This window comes from Crocuta crocuta, unplaced genomic scaffold, assembly GCF_008692635.1.
Source record: "Crocuta crocuta isolate KB4526 unplaced genomic scaffold, BGI_CrCroc_1.0 scaffold51, whole genome shotgun sequence".
In the NCBI taxonomy this organism is placed as follows: Eukaryota; Metazoa; Chordata; class Mammalia; order Carnivora; family Hyaenidae; genus Crocuta; species Crocuta crocuta.
Window position 1 is genome coordinate 207,906 of NW_027527624.1, and position 15,256 is coordinate 223,161.

Consider the following 15,256-nt stretch of genomic DNA (forward strand, 5'->3'; position numbering starts at 1 on the left):
TACTCCCACTCCATCTGACAGTCTGACCCCTTCTCGCCCCCCAGTTTCCCCTCCTCGCCCAGAACGGAGGGTCTAAACAGTCGAGGAATCCTGTCTTTTTTTTTTTTTTTTCTCTCTCCAAGAGCTGTGATGCTAAAGAGGAGGCTGTTGGTCCAGGGTTTTAATGAATTAATTTATTTTTTAAAATTAAGGCATTGCTTTCCACNAGGCAGACAGGCCCCGCCAGCCAATCAGAGGCGCGCTCGGGAGCTGCCGCAGCCGGAGCCGCGGAGCCCGGGGCTCGCAGGAGCGCGGAGCCCGGGCTGGGCTCTCGGAGGACGGCGCGGCGGCGGCGGCGCCCGGAGCGCTGGGGAAGCCCCCTCTCTGCAGCTCATCAGTAAGTTCCTCTCCGCCAGTTAGGGCAAGTCAGCCGAGGTAAGCCTTCAAGACATGACACTTTGCTCTGTAGGGACATTACTATTGTTTTTGTTTTTTTCTTTTTCTTTTATCTCTCCCCCCCCCCCCCCCGCCNCCAGGAATGTTGCCGTAGAGCCTCTGGAATGTGAGTCTGAGAAGCCCGCTGGGTGTCTGTGTATGTCTCTCGGTGGATGTGCTGTCATCCGCCCTGCCCCCGGAGAAGTTGGAAGGAGGGTCCGCGAGGCACATTTGAGTAGTGATGGCATCAAATTGAGCTGTCATGTATGTCTAACTGTGAAAGTGAGGGAGAGCATGGTCAGAATCCAAACAGAGACGTTGGAACTGAAATTTTGGGAGTGCTGTTTAATAATTGCCTTGCCAGTATCCTCTAAAATTACGTGAGAGCTGAGTACTGAAGCTGCAGGAGAGGAAGACTCATTTTCTTTTCTCTCATTCTTCCTTTTTTTTTTTTTTTTCCTGAATTGCTTCCATAAGTGCTTATTAAAGCTTAAGATGAAACTTTTACTTCTTTTAAAGGGCGCTATAAATGATGCATAAAAAGGAATTAGGTAGGCTCCTGTGATCAGTTGCACACTTTATTTAGTATATGCCCCTATGTTTGTTAACTCTGATCCATTTCCCTTTCTTAACTTCTTGAACCTGTGGGAATAACAATTATTTCTATTAATAGCTGAGTCTAAAAATCAAGGTAAAATTGTGCCTTATGTGTGCACGCGTGTGTGTGAGATGTGTGTACAGATGTGGAATTGGGAAAAATCTGTCATGTAACAGGTGAAAATATAGAATTTTATTGGACAGTTTTACAGTATTTCCTTATTATCATTCCTGTTGTACATTATGAACTTTCGGATTAATCAGGAATAAATGGTCCTTGCTATTTCCCAGGTAGATAGCAAGAAATCCTGAAATAAAATCCTTAGCTAAAATATTATGGTCTTCTGTTTGTTCAGGTGATGGCATCACTGCTTTCAGCTGAGAGAGACAGATAAGAGAAAGATTTTATTGTGCAGCCAAAAAATAAGTAAAGAAGCAAAAAAAATAATAATAACCTTAAGCTCTGACAGTGTTTTGGAACCTTTATTTTTCACTCCTGGATCACCCACAGATTTCTCAAAGCAGGGAGCTTTCCTTATGCAGTAATTGTTCTCTTTTATTTTAGTGGGTTTGTCTTACCGCAGAAAATAGTCTAAATCAAGAGTTTGAAGTCCAGACTAGATCTCGGGTGTACCTTGTTGGATGTGGGAGGGGAACGCAGGATACAATCCTGGTAGAGAAGTAGTCCTGTGCTCTCACATGCTGGCCCAAACACCAATCATCATGCCAGTTTCTTTCCAGCCTCCTGTTAGGTAGTTAATTCTGGGTTTCTTGATAATGAATTAACCTAGTGTAGGTCAGCCCCCTCATTCTCTTAATAAGGCATTCATTTAATGCCTGGTTGGATAAGTATTTTATAAACTGTAATACCGATGATTTTCACAGCCATAGCTAACTTCAGAAGGGAAAAGACCAAAAAAAATTGATGTCAATGGTCAAGTCTGATTTTCTGCCAAGAGTGGGTGTAGAAAATGAGGATTTTAGATGCCACAGAAATGTCCAACTGAAGATTACCCAATAGTAAGGGAAAATATGATAGTAGAAAGAACGTAAGAGCTGGGAAACTCTAATTGTAACTTTGTCTAGTGCAGGTTGAATATAATTGGCTATCACAGCTGCAAACGTGGTCAATAGCAAACAGTGCTTGAAATCTGCACATTGAGCAATTGGAAATTATTCCTCCTGATGCTCTATTTCAGATGTATAAAATGATGTCATGAGAATGAATGAGTCAGCCTAACAAATTCTTTAGATGAAGGGTGCTATATATAGTAAATATATAGTACTTTTTATTGATCTATATAAATATTATTGTGCTTTGTGTTGATTTTTGTGGTCTGATGAATACAGACTACATAGCCACAACTGTGTGTCTCCCACGTGTCCTGCACTTGCCTTGATGATGATGAGAAGTTTGAAGTAAACCTGAGATACTTGCAACCTGATATAATCATCCTTTAGAATCTGGATATACATATACATTTCAATAGATTTAGGATAAAACATATTGGACTTATTGACTTAAAAAGGTTTACTTATCCCAAATCCCTGTATTTGATACAGTGTAGTCACGTGAAAAGTGAGAACAAAAATTGTGAGATTAAAGACTGCAAGTATATAAGATGCTGTTTTGTTTTTTGAATAAGTGGAGGACTTCAAATGTTATAATTTGCTTAATATATGCCTTTCATGTAGTTGCATTATATGTGCCTATAGGACAATATTTTAGGTAAGATTTTCTTTCTTTGAAATTTTTTTAAATGTTTGCTTATTTTTGAGAGAGCGTGAGTAGGGGAGGGGCAGAGAGAGAGAGAGAGAAGGAGACACAAAATCCCAAAATCCGAAGCACGCTTCAGGCTGCTGAACTGTCGGCACAGAGCCTGCCTTGGGGCTCGAACTCCTGAACCATGAGATCATGACATGAGCTGAAGTTAGAAACAGAGCCACCCATGGGCTGCTAGGTAAGGGGTTCTTAACCTCGGTGCCGTTCATATGGTAGGCTGTCGACTTCTCATGGGTTAGGGAGGCTGTCCTGCGTTTTGTCGGATCCCGAGCAGCAAGCCTGTTTCTACCCACACAATGCCAGTAGCAGCATCTCCAGATCGTGACAACCAAAAATATCTGCAGGCATTGTTAACTATTTCCTTGGGGGGTGGGGGGGGGTAGGGGGCCATTTGCATCCCTCTCTTGTTGAAAACCATTGCTGTAAGAAAACCTAAAGATTGTGTGTGATAAAGGATTGTGCTACACATAGTTTGGGGGGGCAACTGCCCATGTATAGTTCATTTTGGGTGCTCTGTGATGATCCCTCATCTCTTGCTTGGAATGGATTTCAAATTGTAGGTGTTTCATTAAGTCCCCAACACAAACTGTGAAAGTTTGTGTGATCAGTGTTGTTTGTTCTGTAAACTAAGAGATTGGGCCGTTTCATCATATGCTGTCACTTGTAGGAACAAGAGGAAATACAAAATGAGAAAAAGAAAATGTACATGTGGAGGTTGAAGACACATTTTTCTTCAATTTTTTTCATATGACCCTTTAATATAAATTTTAAGTAAATCTTTCTATTCTCTAGAAAGAATTCTATTCTATAATAGTTTTTTTTTTTTTTTTTTTTTCAGTATGTGTATGTTTGGAATGTCAGGAGTGGGTGTTCACTCTAGCAATTCCATGTGCTTGGAGTAGTTCATAATATTTGAAGTCTCCAGAAATAAAAGGAAAACATTTTGATTTTAAAAGCATAGTTCCTAACAGGTAGTGATGTATGGCACAATAAAAAAAAATATTGGGGCTTAATGATTTGGAGACATAGAAGAACTTGATCCCGACCTGGATTACTTGTGTTGATGTCCCTTGTATATAGGGCGTTTTTCATCATCTGCAAAAGGAGATACTAGGAATGAGAACCACATAATACGAGGTGTTAAAATAGGTTGCAGTTTATAAAGATCTATACCAACATTGGTAAATTATCATAGATTCAATGTCTCTGATGATTTGTTTGATGAGAATTGACTCAGCATGCTAAATCTTTCAGGTATTGTGGTTAAAGATGATCTATAAGAAATGACAGTATTTTTGTCTTGTTATTTAAATTCCAGTTAGTTAACATACAGTGTAGTGTTAGTTTCAGGTGTACACTATAGTGATTTGACACTTGCATACAACTTGCTGTGCTCATTACTGGTGTGCTCCTTAATCCCCATCAACTATTTAACCCATCCCCCACCCTGCCCCTCTGGTAACCATCAGTCTTTTCTCTATAATAAAGAGTCTGTTTCTTGGTTTCTCTCTTTCTCTCTCTCTCTCTCCCCTTTGCTTGTTTGTACAAATGTCAGTATTCTTATGGATGAAAGAAAACATCTTCATTTTAAAATGTGATTTAAGTTATAGAAATAACTTACTTATTCTCTCACGTCCATCCTTCCCCATGTTATCTACTTTTATAATTTCTTTAAAAATACAGAAATGTGAAATTTGGGATGCATCTTGAACTTTACTCTTCAATAAAATCCATTTAACCATTATTACCAATTTGGCAGATATTTTCAAAGTGATTTTTAATGAATGGATTCATGTAGATATCTACATACAATTCTAAAATATAGTTGTAAATTTAAAGATCCATTTACACACAGATGCATGCATTCATATAAGCATATGCATACAGATACCATAAATACAGCTCAGTATTATACCCAACTAATTTTATAGTGTGTTCGCTGTTCCATGTGCATTTATAGAGAAATTATGAACACTCAGCAAGAATCCAGTAGACCATTATGCCCAGATCTGACATTTAACTCTGGCTCAATATTAGGGACACATGTTGGTGTACAGCTTTCTCTTCCGATTACGTCAGGGTGATTTCAGATTGGTTGATGGCCCTGCCATAGTGACAGTATACGTTTTGAGTATCACATGTGATTGTATGGATATATCATCATTCATTTAAGTAATCCTCTATTAAAATGTTTTTTAGTAGTAAAGAGAAGGCCAAAACAATTTAAATGATTTAGTATCTCTATCATTGCTGTTAGTGTTTTGACTTTTAACTGTGGCATGTGTTCCTGGAAGAGATGTTCAGGAAAATAAATGGACTTCAGGGAAATGTGGAAGCAGGTTTAAGAAGAATGTTCACTTAGTGTACTATGATATACCCAGATATTGCTTCTGTAGATCCCAGAAAATTCTGCTGTGTAAACTTCTACACTGTGTGTCTGCATCACTTTAGGAAACTTCTTGGTTAATCGTAGAATAAAATGAATAAAGTTTAATCCGTACACGTATTTAAGTGAAATATTGAATAAAGCAACTATTTCACTTAACTGAGCTCCCTTAGACTATGCCTTTTCTAGTCTTTTACTCATACTTAATGGCATGTAATAGATGAATTGCCAGTAAAATGAATTTGGACTTTGCAGATGTCTCCATTGAAAAAAGGGAATTCAACTATCCTTTCCATTTCACTTTTGTTTCTGTGATCATAAGGATCTTCAAATAGATTTTTCTTGTCATTATGTTTATGCCTTTGGGACAGTACATATGACTTATATATAACTATGCACAATCCGATGTGACTAGCAATTTCCCTTGATCCAATTATTTTCAGACTATCTGTTACCACAAGTATTTTAAATAAAAATATCTGGGTGAAACAGTTATCAATGGGATTTAACTGAAGGCTGGATGCCATTTAAACATATTGGATCCTCATATTACAAATAATTATTGAAACCAATGTTGGCAAAGGTGTGATAAAACTCTTATTTATAGTTACCTCTTGTGGAAGTGAAAATTAATATACCAATTTTAAAAAGCAACTTTCAGTCCATGGCCAGAGGTGGGAAAAGGCTGACTTCCTTACATGGAACTTGTGGGAATAAACCAATAAGAAACAATACAAAGTATCAAAAAATGAAGAAATCATTCAAGAAGTTAAACATAGTTCAGATCAATCTAAATACGATAAATTGATGTAACTTGAATATTAAATTAATGTAAAACTTATATAAAATTTATTTACTTTTTAATTTTTTTAAGTTTATTTATTTTGAGAGAGAGAGAGTGAGTGTGAATGGGGCCTCCCATTGGGCCTCCATCTCATGAACTGTGGCACCATGACTTGAGCCAAAATCAATAGTCAGACAGCCAACAACCATTGAGTTGAATAATGTATTGTGACAAAAATGTGAGTCTCCCAAATTTTCTGTATTGTTTATATATGTAAATGTGTGTAATTAGTATGTTCCGCTTCCATGTGATATAGTTTAAGTGGACCATGAAAATATAAACAAATTATTTTAGCTTTATGCAATTTTGTTGCTTTTACAGAGCACCTGTTGCTTGGCTGATTNATATATACATATATATAAAATCCAAAAGATTATTCAGTAAGGTATTCAATACTAGTGATTGAAATTCTACTTTTAAGACAATTTATCATAATTTTAAAGCAAAAATAGTCACATTAAATACGAGATTATATTTTACTATACTAAATATTCATTTATGTAGGTTACACTATATTTGAGAAGGGAAGAATATATACTTAAGAAGAGAAAGGATATATTACTTATAGAAAATAACATTATTAAGGAGGAAAATAAAAGTGGGATGTGGAATATAGATTTTGTAGAAGTAAATGGTAGTTCATATCTTGACTTTTATGGCTTATAAGCTCTTACTAAGAAGGTGACTTTGAATAAAGCCTTGGGTGAAGTATGGTTATGGACACCATTGATATCTGATAACCCCCCCATGGAGGGTGAAACGCAATTACTGACATGGGGAGAAACGTGCATGTCCTATAGAAGAAGATCAAGAATGCTAAAATAGCTAGGATCAAATAACAGAAATGGAGCATAGAAAGAGATGCCATTAAGATACCATGGAAACCAGACTGCGTATAGATTCTGTAGATTAGTATATAGAAGTTGTATTTTTTCCTAGAGATTTGGGATAGTCTTAGATATTTCTGATCAGAGAAATGACTTAATTTCATATCTGTTATGTTAGGTGGTAAAGGAAGATGAAGACTACAGATGGGATTAAGGTGACTAAACAGCTGTATTTCAACAAGGAACTCTGGCCACATAGTAGCAATGAGACTGAAGGGGAGCTAGGACAGAAACAGAGAATTCAATTGTAGAATTATTTCAATAATCTGGAGGAGAAAAGATGGTGACTTGCAGCAGAGTGAAAGCAATGGAGGTGGGGAAAGGAAGTGTATCTTGAAATCAGAGCTGACAGGACTTGACATTGTATGTATTTAGGGGAGTGGGGGGCAGTGAAGGTAAAGGGCAAGTTTTGTTTGCTCATCTTGAGCAATTAGAAGGATGTAGTTGCTGGGACACCTGACTGTCTCAGTTGGAAGAATGTGTGACTCTTGATCTCAGGGTCCTGAGTTCAAGCCCCACACTGGGGTTTTAAATGATAGAGATTATTTAAGTAAGCTTAAAAGAAGAAGGAGAAGAAGAAAAGAATGTGGTTGCTCTCTCTAAGAAAGGAAGGAACTGAGCCATACAAAGTTTGACAGGGGAAGGAAAACAGGTAGTTAGATATGAAGAACTAAATTTTGTATATTTTTAGTATGAAATGTCTAAGTAGGGCATGGAGTCAGTGGAAGACACAGAGGAGAGCTATCTATAGGCTGCAGGTAGGAAATCAGGAGCCAACCTCCATAGACCGCATTTAAAATGAAGGGATTGGATGTGAATGAAAAGATGTGAAATGCAAGGCCAGAACCTGGAGGAACCTGATACAGAAAGGATGAGGAATGAAAAAAAAATCCACACACCAAGTTGAGAAGCAGAAGCTGGACAGGGAGAAGGAAACCCCATGAGTAAAGATGAATTTCAAGAAAGAGACTGTCTTGAACAACCTTTTAAGTTATTGAAATGGAAATTTCCAAAAACATAAACGTTTTGGACATTTACATTATAGGTTAGTAAGAAGTCATTTCCTTAATTAAAAAAAAATGTTCATCTTTGAAGGACTTTCTTCATTATAGTTGCTTTTTAATTTTTTTAAATATTTATTTATTTTTGAGACAGACGGTATACAAGTGGGAAAGGGGCAGAGAGAGAAGGAGACACAGGATCCGAAGCAGGCTTCAGGCTCTGAGCTGTCACCATAGAGCCTGACATGGGGCTCAAACTCACAAACCGTGAGATCATGACCTGAGCTGAGGTCATCTGCTCAATAGGTTGAACCACCCAGGTGCCCCTACAAGTATTGTCTTTAAATATGACAAATATATAATATAAAATATATTTAATTGATTAATGACTGAATATTTTGCTTTTTTCCAACCCAAAATTATTCTATAAATAAGTAATTTTTATTCTACAAGTATTTCAAAAAGTAGATGAAATCTCCTGTAGCCAATATTCCAGTTAAGGAACTGTATATTTTTACATTGCTTTCCTGCTTGTGATTTATGTCCAGCCTTTGAAGTACAGGTGAACTGTATAAAGAAACCAGATATGGGGGCGCCTGGGTGGCTTAGTCGGTTAAGCGTCCAACTTTCGCTTAGGTCATGATCTCGCGGTTCGTGGGTTCGAGCCCCGCGTCGGGCTCTGTGCTGACTGCCAGCTCAGAGCCTGGAGCCTGTTTCAGTCTGTGACTCCCTCTCTCTCTGACCCTCCCCTGCTCACGCTGTCTCTCTCTCTCTTAGAAATTTAAAAAAAAAAATTGAAAAAAAATTAAAGAACCCAGATATGAATCTACAGTTTCACCTTATTTCATAAGGTGACTATGAAATAATGAAACTTATCTTGGTGCAAATATGCAAGATTATTATGGTAGTAGAATTTATCAATGATGCTCACAACAACTAAAGCTTTCTTTTCATCAACCCTTCTAACATTCATACATGTGCTCACATGTGCACGACACACACAACTAATAACATTCTGTCCTTCATTTTTAAAAACATTTTAATGTTTGTTTATTTATTTATTTATTTGTTTTGAGAAGGAGAAAGAGAGAGCAAGTGGGGGAGGGAAGAGAGAGAGAGGGAGACAGAATTCCAACCAGGCTCCATGCCATCAGCATAGAGCCTGATGCCGGGCTCGAACCCACAAACTGTGAAATCATGACCTGAGCTGAAACCAACAGTCGAACACTTAACCAACTGAGCCACCCAGACGCCTCCCCACCTTTTTAAAAATACATTTTTAAATATTTATTTTAGAGACAATGAGCAGGAGAGGGGTAGAGAGAGGAACACACACAGAATCTGATGCAGGCTGCAGGCTCTGAGCTTTCAGCACACAGTCGGGGCTTGAACTCATGAGCCATAAGATCATTACCTGAGTCAAATTCGGATGTGATGCTTAACTGACTGAGCCACCCAGGGGAGCCACTTCTGTGTCTTAATCTAACAGATAATCAGCTTGATTAACTAGCACTTTATCAACAAAGCTTTACTTAAAATGTTTGTAATCTCAGATAAATGAAGTGCTTTAACTTTTGAAAGTCAGCTTTATGAGGGTAGTTACAGTACTACCTTGAATAATTTAAAGAATTGTGTAAGTATTATGTGTGACCACATGGATGGCTAATATGGTGGGCAGTATAATGGTTCCCAAAGATATTCAGTCCTAATTCCTGGAACCTGTGAATATGTTAGATGGCAGAGGAAGAGCCTGGGTGGCTCAGTAGGCTAAGTGTCTGACCCTTGATTTTGGCTCAGGTCATGATCTCATGGTTGCTGAGTTCAAGTCCCAGGAGAGGCACTGCCATGCAGTGTGGAGCCTGCTTGGGATTCTCTTTCTCTCTCTCTCTCTCTTTCTCTGCCTCACTCCCATTGGCATGTAGTGCTCTCTCAAAATAAATAAACTTAAAAAAGAACGTAGATTCAGCTAATCTAAAATAGGGAGATGATCTTGAATAATCCCAATAGGTTCACTGTAATCGCAAAAGGCAGTGGAAAAGGGAAACATACAGGAAGACAGAATGATGATATTTGAGAATTCCAACCTGCTGTTGCTGGCTAGGAATACAGAGGAAGAGGGCAGAGCACTCAGTACCCTGGGAAGCTGCTAGAAACTGGAAGAAGGCAAGGGTTCTCCCCTAGAGCCTTTAGAAAGTAATGTGGTGGGGCGCCTGGGTGGCTTAGTCGGTTAAGCGTCCGACTTTCGCTTGGGTCGTGATCTCGCGGTTCGTGGGTTCGAGCCCCGCGTCGGGCTCTGTGCTGACTGCCAGCTCGGAGCCTGGAGCCTGTTTCAGTCTGTGACTTCCTCTCTCTCTGACCCTCCCCTGCTCAGGCTGTCTCTCTCTCTCTCTCTCCTAGAAATAAATAAAAAAACATTAAAAAAAAAAAAAGAAAGAAAGTAATGTGGTCACACTGACACTTCTATTTGAGCACAGTTGTGACTCATTTCAGACTTCTGACCTAAAGAATTATAAGATAATAACTTTGTAATGTTAGAGGCCACTAAAATTGTGGTATTTTGTTACAGGAGCAATGAGAAACTGATATAGCAAGCCTAAGGAGATGTTCTAAGTTCTGCCTTTTATAAATAAATCATGTGACTTTTCTGAGAATAAAGATCTAGGATATTGTTGAATATATAATAACTATACCATTAACCTGAGATTATTATATTGCTCAACATTATAAATTACTGAAAACATCAAACATGAAGGATGTTTTCTAGCAGAATGTAAAATATAATTATCGCTACTTAAAGAAAACGATGTCTCTTACCTAATGTGTGCTTTCTCATCCCTAGTAAGTACATTGTACTTTTACTAATATGCGTTTATTGGGCTTTTGGTTCCTGTGTCCAAAAACAATTTAAAGAGTGTCAAATTCTTGAGATGCCTGAATGGCTCGGTGAGTTAAGCATCCAATGTAGACTCAGGTCATGATCTCACGGTTTGGGAGTTCAAGACTCACATCAGGTTCTGTGCTGACGGCTTGGAGCCTGGAGCTCGCTTCGGATTCTATGTCTCCCTCAATCTTTGCCTTCTTTCCGTTCACACTCTGTCTCTGTCTCTCTCAAAAATAAACATTATTTTTTTTTTAAAAGAGTGTCAAATTCTTTTGTAAAGCTCTTTTAGGTAGTTGATTCATTTATTTAACAATACAAACAGCAACTTACAAATTAGGTAAAAAATAGAATGTGTAGCAAAGTCAACCACCTCCCTTCCCCGTTTTTTTTTTTTTTTTTTACTTTTATAGTAGGAAATATTCAACTTTTGAACAATAACATTTTATTAAAAGCAAATTTCACTATGATAGGCCATTTCGTAGTTTACAGGTTATAAAGATATACCCTGGCATGATTAACAAAAATGGATTTAGAATGAGAATATGGAAATCTGTGTTTTTTACTGATCTATTTTTAAATAAGTGAATGAGATGACTCTTAAGTAGGGAAAGAGTTATTTAGCCTCCCATTCTGAATGGCTCTTCCTCATGTTTAAAGCATAACATTCGTGAGAATGTTCACAGAAAAATGTTGAGCATATTTCGAGCATATAAACACTAAAAGAATGGAGTAATACAAATCTTCTAGTAGTATGTGGCTAATTACAATTTTCGTTCAATCTTTGAAATGTCCCAGACATATCACTTGCTCTTACCTGGTTACGAAAGCCCTATTTAGCATGCGGTTCTAATAGTGACATTGACCTGCTCACCTACACTTGAATCATTCCGGATGGTAGAAGCCAAATGAGTAATGCACACCAGTCTCTTCTAAGCTAGCTGTCTGTTGATATCGGAGGCACTGGGGGGAAAAAAAAAGTGTGTATGTGAGCTTCAACATTCTTGATCTTAGTTCTGTGATCTGCTCTCAAAGTCCCTTGCTGGCCACTTCGGGGCAGAACCACCTCTGAGTCATGTGTTCACCCCTGGCACATAATCAAGTGACATTTCATTTTCCTCTTAAGTATTTTGCTTTTCTGATTTATGTTCATCCTATTAATTCCTTAAATGGTAGGTGCTCAGTAGAACAAGTCAACTGGTAAGGTTAACCACCTACCTTTCCCCTTCTTCATCCCCTATTCAGCTGAAGTATCCCCAAATTAGAATTTTTATCCATCAACCTTTCTGTAAACATCTATAAACCATGTGTGAACATATATAGGTGAACATATTTGCCTATAGATATAATATGGATATAGACCTTTTTCTACTCCTTAATGTAAGGGTAACACGTGATTTTACTGTACAACACGTTTTTACATAAAATTAGATCACTCAAATCTCTAAAAATCAATATCTGTCTGAATCTTCCTTCTCTTTATTGTCTCAGGATTAATTTGTTTTCAGCCGTGCTTCTGTCTGTCTGTCCTGCCACACGGCATCTCTTTTCTCTTTTGTCCTTCTTCATACAGTCTGATCCCTCCAAGTGTTTATTTGCTGCTGTGTTAGTTAGCTTGGGCAGCCATAAGAAAATCCCATGGATCGTGTGGCCTGAACAGTAGGAATTTTTTTCTCACAGTTCTAGAAGCTGGTAAGTCCAAGATCAGAGTGCTGACCAGTTCAGTTACCTGGTGAGTGTTCTCCTTGCTCTTCCTGCTTAAAGACGGCCATTGCCCTGTCCTCATATGTCAGAGAGCAAGCTCTCAGGTGTCTGTCCTTATAAGGTCACTATTCTCATATGAGGGACCCACCCTCATGACTTCATCTAAATCGAATTGCCTACCCAGGGACCCTTCTCCAAATGCCGTCACACTGGGGGGGTAGGGTTTCCACGTAATGATTTTGGAGCTGCACAGGTCAGTCCACAGCAGTGGTCCCTTCTGTTTTCCTATTTTCAACTATTTTTAAAATTGTTTTTATTACTATTATTTCTAAATACCCTATTTCTTCACTCTGCCATTCTTTATTCTTCTAACCATTCCAGTCTCCTCAGTATTTCCAATCCCCATGCACCTCTTTCTCCATGACCTTATGTGACTTTTAAGAATGCCTCTGACATGATAGATCTTGGTAGTTCTGAAACCCTTCAAAACACGAAGTCTACACTCCTTCCCTTAAGTGTTTCAGGTGACAATCATCAATTAGGTCATTTTTCAAGATAGTGTGTGTATGTATACACACACACTCTCTCTCTAAATGTAAATATATGCGGGTCGCCTGGGTGGCTTGGTCGGTTAAGCGTCTGACTTTCGCTTAGGTCATGATCTTGCGGTTCGTGGGTTCGAGCCTCACATTGGGCTCTGTGCTGACTGCCAGCTCAGAGCCTGGAGCCTGTTTCAGTCTGTGACTCCCTCTCTCTCTGACCCTCCCCTGCTCACGCTGTCTCTCTCTCTCTCTCTCTCTCTCTCCTAGAAATAAATAAAACATTAAAAAAAAAAGTTTAAAAAAATAAATGTAAATATATGCAAATATGCAGAGAATAATATACAATATATGATACTTATATACCTGCAGAGAATTTTATTATTATTATTATTATTATTATTTATTATTATTTTAGAGAGAGTGCCAGTGGCGTGGTGGGTAGGATTAGAGGGAGAGACCCTTAAGTAGGTATCACACCCAACACAGAGCCCCACATGAGGCATTGCCTGGGTCCCACAACCCCTGAATCCCAGAGAGGAAATCATGACAGGAGCTGCAATCTAGAGTCAGACACTCAACTGTCTGAGGCACCCATGCACCCCGTGTATTATCTTTTCTCAACTCTTATTTTCCATAATTAGGTAGGATGCCCAAATCTGTGACATTTTGCATTGTCCGTGATATCTAAAGACTTTTCCCCCTGGATTTATTAAAAGCATGATGTAAAGTGAAATTTAAAATTATTTGTTTCAGAATTTTTAAAACAGAATTTCAGAAACTTTCCTTAAGAAAAATGTACTTGCATCCATTTATTATTCACTTAAATAATAAGAAGAACTTGGGAAATGGCAATCAGTAGTACATATTATTACTGGTTGGAAATAGTCAAGGCATGAATCACCCTTTCAGATGAAATGTTCTCCCCAACTTTGAAGGGCGCTCTTATGTGATTCTGGAGATGTGTAGCCCTTGAGAAGGACTTGTTTTTCTGAGAAAGCATCTCACTCTATTTCCAGTCCAGTGCTAAGGAGGATTTCATGTGTATGCAAAAAGGTATTTTTAACACATATTTGGTATTAGCATCATGAAATTGCTGACTCTTCCGAGTGTAAAATTGTGGCTTTCAGAAAGAAGTAAACTGGGACACTCTGTCAGCATCCTGGAAATGATACCCATTCTTTACTAAAGGAAATGCCAAACACTTAAAATGAAAAAGCAACACATTAACTCAATGAAAGGGCTAGATTGTTCTAATCAATAAACTATACAAGAGTAGTTTATTCTTAGCTAATACTTATGTCTCTAACTATACCAACAAAAAAGTGTTCTTCACAAAGTTTTGATTTTCCAAAAGACATGAAATATTTAACATAACAATTGCTTCACATCAGATCCTGTTCAATTGTTATTGATCTTTCTGCTCTATGTAAATACTAATTCAGAGCTTAGGTTACATTTGTTTAAAAAGTGCACATTTCTCCTGGATGTTCCACAGTTTATTTTTCGGCATATTAATTTTTCTCCGAATGCCAGCACCTTTGCCTTTCACTAAGAAATTACTGCTTAAGATGGGGAGCCTGGCTGGCTCAGTTGGTTAAGCATCCGAATTTGGCTCAGGTCATGATCTCACGGTTTATAAGTTTGAGCCCCACATGTGGCTCTGTGCTGACATCTCTTTGCCTGGAGCCTGCTTCAGATTCTGTGTCTCCCACTCTCTCTGCCCTTCCCCTGTTCACACTCTTTCTCTCAAAAATAAACATTTAAAACAAATTACTGCCTAAGACAACAAGAATTTTACAAAATACCAGTGTGGCACATTTTGGCCAAATATGTTTCATTGGAGAAAAATATGAATTTATTGTAATTTTATTGAATATAGACTTGAAATACTGAAAAAGTTGGAGAAACTCATGTGTACTTCCAACTCAGATTTCAGTTAACTTATTGATTTATTTACATGTATCATTATATGAATTACCATTTATAGTTTCTTCGTATGTGTGTAGTTAGCCATGCTAACTGGAAGTCTTTTCTGGGACTTCTGGATGTTGGGCAGATATTATTATGTTCATGTACGTAAGTCACTTCCTACAAGTTCACAGACTTGTCCAATGGGGCACACTTCATAGTAGCTGAATCACAATGGAGCATGCCCTGTCCCCTTCCATATTTTATACCTCATCACCATCTGCACTGCATACCTCCTTGACCTTGGATCTC

The 15,256-nt window shown here is 38.1% G+C and overlaps 1 protein-coding gene across 4 annotated transcripts in view; it reads left to right on the forward strand.

Annotated features, from left to right (window-relative positions):
• LOC144238239 (cadherin-18) overlaps positions 1-15,256 on the forward strand; it is a 595,479-nt gene that overhangs the window by 112,530 nt on the left and 467,693 nt on the right. Inside the window, exon 1 of one of the 4 annotated variants that reach the window (XM_077772012.1) lies at positions 347-414. The exons of the other annotated variants lie outside the window; for them this stretch is intronic. The gene's annotated coding sequence lies outside the window, so the exon portion shown is untranslated. Of the gene's footprint in view, positions 1-346; positions 415-15,256 lie in introns of those variants that run through there. 4 annotated transcript variants of the gene reach the window in all.